Below are 8,549 nucleotides of genomic sequence, written 5' to 3'. Positions count from 1 at the left end.
GATATAGAACAATTCTATTCACTAGTGTATTCATACAAAAACAATGGTGTCTGTGAGCTACTAAAAAGGATCAAAGTAAACAATTATTTAATTGTGCATAAGAAGATGATGAAGTTCTTATTTTTTGTTGTTTTAAATTGAGAGGAAATTCCTCTATATATAGGCAACAAATTATAGTTTCAATTAATTCTTATTGAGCCTATGCAAAATGTCATAACTCATTGAAAAAGTCAGAACCCTTCACAAAATTCACACCTTTGCGTAAAAGTCACAACTTTGAATAAAAGTCGCAACTCTTCATAAAAGCCGCAACTCTTCATGAAAGTTTCAACTTTTATGAAACTCACAATTCTTCATTAAAGTCAAAATATTTTTATAAGAGTCCAACTTTTCATGAAACAGAAGGCTAACTTTGGGAATAAATAAATTAAATTAGAATCCTAATTGGTGGTGGCGTCAGAAAGGCGGACCTAGGGTTCTCTTTATATATATATATTTCATTTTTAGTTGCATAACATTTTAACATTGGACATTAATATATCAAGTATGATCCATTCTTTTATTGAAATTCCTTCTAAAATTATTCCTTTTAATTAATTCATTCAAAAAGATACTACATAGTTTATAGCTACGTTTTTGGTAGCATTACTTTCTATTATAAAGTCACTAAATTAGTGATAATTGTTCAATTCCAATTGAAGAAAAAGTTATCTCACTTACCAACTGAATACTAGAAACTCATATCTAACTGAATAAGTTCTTGAAGAAAAAGTTATCTCACTTACTAACTGAATACTAGAAACTGATATCTAACTGAATAAGTTCCATGAAGATGCAAATATGTTTGAATGTAATGGTAAGTAAGGGGATATGATACTAATACTGAACTGTTCAAGAATAATCTGAGATGTTAGATAGGAACTATTACCTTAAGGTGAAATAAAATCAGCAAGAAATAGGTGACGATACTTGGCCATGATGGTTGCTTCTGCTTCCTATGTTTCTCTCTCTACGAACTAACTCCACTACAAAAATTTTATTGAAGCCATTTTCTTATTTCTGAACGTATGAACCTGAAGGTCAAGAATCTAAACTGGCACTTCTTCATTAACGAGACTATCATTTCCAACAACACTTTCTATCAGTATAATTTATGTCAGATCACCCATACACTTTTTAAGCATGGAAATGTGAAATTTTTTTATGAACCATTGCTATTTCTGTTTGAAGATGTTATTCATAAGCCATATTGCAAACTCTTTTAAGGATTTTGTTAGGACCTATATACTTAGGCTACAAGTTTCTTTCCATTAGATTGAACCAGATTAAGTAATTGTATTCTAAATTTTGAGAATGTGGGGTGGGTTGCCAGTATTTTTTCTAGTTTTCTTCTTATTCTTCTCAGAAACCATGTTGTAGGCTTGATTTTTGAGTTGTTTCGGGGTAGGTACCATGATGTCGGAGGAGTTGTTTATTTGTAGGTATTTGTGAATTACCTGTTGGAGTTTTATTTGTGGTTGCATGCATAGTATCTAGTTGCCTATACATTTAAATTGGATTTGATCTTTGGCCATAGTCTAGGATAGACTAGTGTTACCCTATACCCATGCATCTTATTTTATTTAATGTGTATCCAACATCCATTCAGTTTCAGTAGGTCCTTGTAGACCGGTATAGTAGACTTGTGTCTAACAGTAGATTTGGGGTTTTATTTCTTCAGATCCTTCTAGATTCCCTCCCCATTTATGCGATGTCGATGAATTATTAGAGGCATAACAGTTTCCCGGTTTTAGTGTTTCATGGTCAAAAATGGTGTGAGGAAGTTGGTAGTGAATGTCGATTCACGATTTCTTGGATTGAATAACATTTTTTGATCTGGCTTGTAGTTGACATTGATCCTTGATAGTTTTCAATTTAAGATCTTGTACGAATTTGTTTTACTTGCACACTCTTGCTAGCATTGGGCAGCCCCAAAAGAGTGACAACTTATTCCCTTTGCTGGACCTAGGCAAGGAACCCAAGGTGGTTAGTTTTCTAGGTAGTTGGATATAAGTCATTTAATGTTCATCTTCGCAGTTGACAAGATCGTGCACTCGGTTTTGCTAGGGTGGGTCCTTTCGTAGTGTTAGATGGGAAACATGGTTGGCTTGGGCAAGGCACCCATAGTTTTAGCCTATTTCGAAGGTTAATTAAGGCTTTTAGAAGGGAATTATATACCCTCGTGTGGTGCGTGTTGCTAAAGAACTCATGATACACTTTATATCTATTTTTTATGATGCATGTCCGAGCAACTACAATTAACATTGACTTCGAGCATGCAAGAGTTTGTTCTTAAGATAAGGGTGAGCACATGGCGTTTTAGGAATTTATGTCTCCATTTTAAATTGATATTTCTGAAAAGTTATAACGGAACTAAGTATTCCCTACAAAGTTAAAAAATATTTCACATTTAATTTAAGAGGAAACTACGATTTCCCTAAAGATTCTTGAACAAGAAAAGGAAACATTGATTCCATAAAACCTTTTTAAAATCTAAGGTGTTGAGCTAATTATCTCAACCCAAGAAATGAAAGTTGTTTTTAATAGCATGAGCTAAAGTATATTTTTGTAATAGTATTGAGCACCAATGTGGGCATGAGTGTTCTATATTAACTCAAGTCTCCATGTAAACCATGTAGTTATCATGGGTATTAACGAGGCATACTTTTAATATTATCACGTAATTTAAGGTAGTGGATCCACTAAGTTAAGGAATTGTATGCGAATGAAAACTTATGCGATAGTTTTGGCTTGTAGTGGTGGTTGTCGATTAGAGAATCTCCCACAGAAACTATATTACTTTACATATAAGTAAAGGAGAGTTCGTGTATTTGATTTAATGAACTAAGTGGTTTAGATTTTTTATAAGCTTTATACATATTACATGTGTCATTATTACTTTGTATAAACTGTAATTCATGAGTTTAGTACGACCTATGTAAGTTTTCTCTGTTACTCTTTTCAAGCTTAAATTTTGTTAGAATTTCAACTTGAATACTCGTAAATTCAATGTACTAATGTCAGTTTTTCTGCATTGTAGCATGATGCAGACGCAGGTAACCAGGATCAGCACCATCCAGTCCCTCCGTGATCCAGTCAAGCACTCAGAGTCAGTGCTGAGCCTCCTTGCATTCCGGAGGACTCTTTTATTTCATTCTAATATCTATTTATATGGTGTTGTGGGGTCTGTCCCAATATCTGTGTTACTAAGATAAAGGCTTCATAGAAAGATAGTTAGTCAGATAGTTTAGTTTTGATTCTCTCATTAGCTTGTACTATAGATATTCTATTTTTAGACTTAAGTGTCATTTTTTGATACGAAATCTATTTGATGTTATCATTGTGGAAATGATTCTTGCTTTATATGGAGTTCAGACTTCTGCTAAGTTGAAGTAAGAGAGGTCAAGGGTTTGCTCAATGCCAACAATGGCCATAGGGTGCCAGCCACATCAAGAGTGTAGGTTCATAGAATGACAAACTTGGCATAGAGCATAGAGTTAAAGATTCCTAAGAAGTCTATTAAATCCTTTTAATAGAGTCATAGTCATAGGTGTGAAGCGTGCATATGAATAGGAGGCTGCCATATTTAGGAATATCTCACTTCTTTCATATTCTTTTTGTGCATTAATGTTTATCTCGAAAAAGCTTCTCTCTTATTCGTACTTGTGCATGTTTCAGATCATCATCCCTCCACAAAGACAGTAAGAGGTCATCTAGCCAGAATGATTTGAGGAGCTAGAGGTACCTAATGCACTTAACGTGCAACCTCAAGGAGAAGTAACCAATTCTATGTTTTGTGAGGCTATCCCGGTTTTAATAGAAATAGTGACATAAAGTCATGAAACAAATAAATGATCAACAAAAAGAGGTGGACACCTCAAGGACTCGTGAATTCTTGATAATAAATCCTCCCATTTTCAGCAACTCGAGTATTACTAAGGATCACAAAAATTTTGTGGAAGAGTAAAAGAAGGTTTTTGATGTGGCACATGTTGTTGATGTTGAAAGAGTTGAGGTAGTTGCATACCATCTGAAGAAAGTGTGTAGGACTTTGTTTGATTATATAAGCAGAGATGAGGATGTACCACGTCTAAGTTGGACTTGTTTTGAAGAAGCTTTTTTGGGGTGTTTCTTTCCTTGCTAAATGAAACACGTAAAGGTACGGGAGTTCCTCAAACTGAAGTAGGACAATTTGAGTGCCCACGAGTATGAGTTGAAGTTCACCTAGTTATCCCACTATGCTGTAAAAATTGTTGAGGATATAAGGAGAAGAATGATCTTGTTTGTTGCTGGATTGGATCGTGCTTCAATAGAATACGGCAGAGCTGCAATATTGATATGCGACATGGAGATATCAAGGCTGATGGTTTATATGCAGGAGGTTGAAGAGGAGAAATGAGGGATAGAGAAGAGTATATGTTTAAGATGCTAAGACTGGAATGAGTCTGTGATGCAAAAGGGTGGTTCGAGTCCACCACAATTCAAGAAACAAAAGGGTCCTGCATCATCATCTACTATTGCTCCTGCACCCAAAAACATAGGTGAGAATCATGGCTAGAATTAGGAGAACTACAACGCTAGACCAGCACAGTCTCAAGAAAGTGTGGCATAAGTAGGAATTTGGGCTCCTACAAATGCTAAGTGTGGTTTAAAAAACCCAGTTAAGTGTCATGATGGCCAGATAGGTTGCTTCAAGTGTGCTAATGAAATTTACTTCATGAGAGATTTCCCTAAGAATAGGCAGGGTAGTGGAAATCTGGGTAATAGATTCCAATCTTCATCAACTGCTCCATCAGACAAGGTTACATCTAGAGGATCCATATTTGGTACTGTCGGAGGGGAAAATCGTCTCTATTCAATCACTATCCGCGAAAAGCAAGATAAATCTCCATATATTGTCACTGATATGATCAGTCTTTACTTTTGATGTTTATGCTTTACTAGACCAAGAATCAAGTTTATCTTTTTTAAGTCTATCTGTTGCAAATAAGTTTGAGAGTCTTCCTGAGAAACTTTAAGAACCTTTCTGAGTTTCTACACTTGTTGAAGTGTCTATTCTAAAGGAAAGAGTCTATCGTGATTGTCCTATCTCTGTCAATCACAATAACACCATGGTTTACCTAGTGTAGTTAGACATGGTAGATTTTGATGTCATTCTAGGTATGGACTAGCATCATTCCTGTTATGCATCAACAGATTTTATATCTCGAGTTATCAAGTTTCATATTCCTAATGAGCCATTCATAAAGTGGAGTAGTATGTCAATAGTGCATAAGGGTCATTTCATTTCGTATCTTAAGGAGAGAAAGTTATTTTCAAACGGATGTATGTATTACTTAGTCCAAGTTGATGACTAAAATGTTGAGGTACCTTCCGTTCAGTGAGTTTCTATAGTAAAGGAGTTTAAAGAAGTTTTTCCTTATGATCTACCCTTTGTTTCTCTTCAGAGAGAACTAGACTTTGGCATAGACATCATTGATGATACTCGTCCTATCTTTATACCGCCATGTAGAATGGAACCAACACACTTAAAGGAGTTAAAAGACAACAGAAAGATTTGATATATAAAGGTTCAACTTGACCATCTGTCTCACCTAAGGGCGCTCTTTTCTTGTTTTTAAGAAAGAAAGATGGTTACCTTAGGATGTATATATACTACCGCCAATTAAGTAAGGTTACCGTCAAGAATAAGTATCTTCTTCCAAATATAGATGATCTTTACAATCAAATCACTCCATAATTTATCTCAGATCTAGCTACCATAAGTTAAGGGTTAGGGAAAATGACATTCAAAATACCACTTTTAGAACTAGATATGAGCATTATGAGTTTTTTTGTTATGTCTTTGGATTAACTGATGCACCAGCAACGTTCATGGATTTTATTAACAAAGTCTTCAAGAACTATTCAGATATCTGTGGTATCCTCTATATTGATGACACACTAATCTATTCAAGGAATGAAAAATATCGTGCTAGTCACCTCAGGATAGTCCTTCAGACTTTGAGAGAATAAGGAGTTGTATGTCAAGTTCTCCAAGTGTGAGTTATGCGTTAATTCAATGGCATTTATGGGACACATATTTCCGATGATGGGATTAGAGTTGATACCTAATAGATAGAAGCAATTCAGAGTTGTCCTAGACCCACGTCTCCAACCGATATTAGGAGTTTCTTGGGTTTGGCTGGCTATTATAGAAGGTATGTTTAAGGGTATTCATCTATCTCGTCTCCTTTGACAAAGTTGACTCAAAAGACAATTATGTTTCAAAGGTCTGAATCTTGTGGCAAAAGCTTTCAATAGTTAAAGAAGAGGTTAACTGTTGCCCTAGTTTTAACCTTACCAAAAAGTACTCAAGGTTTTTTAGTGTACCATGATGCATTTAAAGTGAGATTGGGTTGTATGTTAATGCAGAATGTCAATGTTATAGCTTATTCCCTTAGACCATTTAAGGTTAATGAGATAAATTACCTAACCCATAACTCGAGTTTTCTATTATAGTATTCGCCTTGAATATATGGTGTCACTACTTGTATGGCGTTCATGTTGATATACTCTTTGATATATTCACTTATCACAAGAGACTACAATATGTGTCAACCCTGAAAGGCTCAATCTCTGACAGAGAAGATGGTTAAAATAACTTGAGGATTATGACACAAGTATTGTTTACCACCTATGTAAGGATAATGTAGTTGTTGATTCTTGACGCATGTTATCCATGGAGTGTACTACCCATGCTGATGAAGAAAGAGGGAGTTATCCAAAGATGTGCATAGACTTAAATGCCTAGGAGTTAGACTTATGGAATTCATAGAAGGAGGGGTAGTGGTAACCAATGGGTCTGAATCATCACTAGTTTTATAGGTGAAGGAATATAAAGTCCAAGACCCCATGTTTCTTGATTTTAAGAAAAATGTTTATAAGAAAAGAATTTAGGCTTTTGAACAAGGGGGAGATGGTGTGCTGAAGTATCAATGTAGATTTTGTTGACCTAGGGTGGATGGACTCCAACACAGGATGATAGAGGAACCTAATTTCTTCAAATATTCCATTTATCTGGTTTCGAAAAAGATGTATCGCGATTTGAGAGAGGTATATTTGAGGGAACGTATGTAGAAGGACATTGCAGGTTTGTTGCCAAGTGCCAAAATTGCAAGGAAGTGAAGGTAGAACACCAAATTCCTGGAGGGTTGTCTCAGAATAGAAAACTTCTAGAATGGAAGTGAGAAACTTCCAAGGTCTCGCGCGAAACACGATTCATTTTGGGTGATTGTTGATAGAATGACAAAATCTGCCCACTTTTGTCCAGTAAAGACTACTAATTCGGCAGAGGATTATGCAAAGTTAGACATTCAAGAGGTTTTGAGACTTCATGGAGTCTCAGTCCTGATCAGTTCAAATAGAGGTGCACAATTTATTGCATAGTTATCAAAATCTTTCTAGAAAGGTTTGGGTTTAAAGGTTAACTTAAACACTTGTTTTCATCTTCATAGGGATGGTCAAATGAGTCTAGTATCCAGAACTTAGAAGATATATTGTGGGATTGTGTGATTAATTTCAATGGGAATTGGGATAATTACCTACATGTCATTGAGCTCGCTTGCAACAACAGTTATCATTCGAGCATCCAAATGGATCAATATAAAGCCCTTTATGGGAGAGGATGTAGATCTCCTATTAGGTGGTTCAAAGTTTGTGAAGCAGGGTTGATAGGACCAGATCTAGTCGAATAAATCATGGAGAAGGTGAAGGTGAATCAAGAGAGATTGAAAATGACATCGAGTCTTCAAAAGTCGTACGCAGACGTTAGGAGGAGGCCGTTAGAGTTTGAAGTGGATGAATGGGTATATCTAAAAGTTTGATCGTGAAGGGCGTTATGAGGTTTGGTAAGAAGGGGAAACTTAGTCGTCGATATATTTGTCCTTATAGAATATCAAAGAGAATTAACAATGTACCTTATGTGTTGGAACTACAACAAGAGTGAGCAGCGATTCATCTTGTATTTCATATGTTCATTTTGAAAAGAAGTGCATGAGTGATCCTTCATTGATTGTACCAACTGAAAATGTGGAGATTAAGGATAGTTTGTCCTATGAAGAGATTCAAAATTCAGAGTTTAGGTCGCAAAGTTCGCAATTTGAGAACAAAGAAGGTAGCATCAGTTAGGGTCCTTTGGAGGAACCAATTTTTTGAAGAAACAACTTGGGAACCTGAAGAGGACATGAATAAGAGACATCCATATCTCTTTGAATCCGGAGAAAATGGATATCAAGTAATTCTCTTCGTATTTTTTAATAAACTATGAGTAAGCATTTTATTACTTGTTTTTGGTTGCTGAGTATTAAACTTGAGGTTTCTCTACTCTTAATTTAGTTAAAGAAATCTCATTAAAGAATGAATGTTCCCAAGGGGGGGGGGGGGATTTGTAAAATCTCGTAACACGAAATATTTAAAAATAACTAAAAATAATAAATGTTGGAAAAAAAAGGGAAATATGGAAATTTTCT

Source organism: Solanum lycopersicum, chromosome 5, assembly GCF_036512215.1.
Source record: "Solanum lycopersicum chromosome 5, SLM_r2.1".
NCBI lineage: Eukaryota > Viridiplantae > Streptophyta > Magnoliopsida > Solanales > Solanaceae > Solanum > Solanum lycopersicum.
This window is presented reverse-complemented; position numbering follows the sequence as displayed.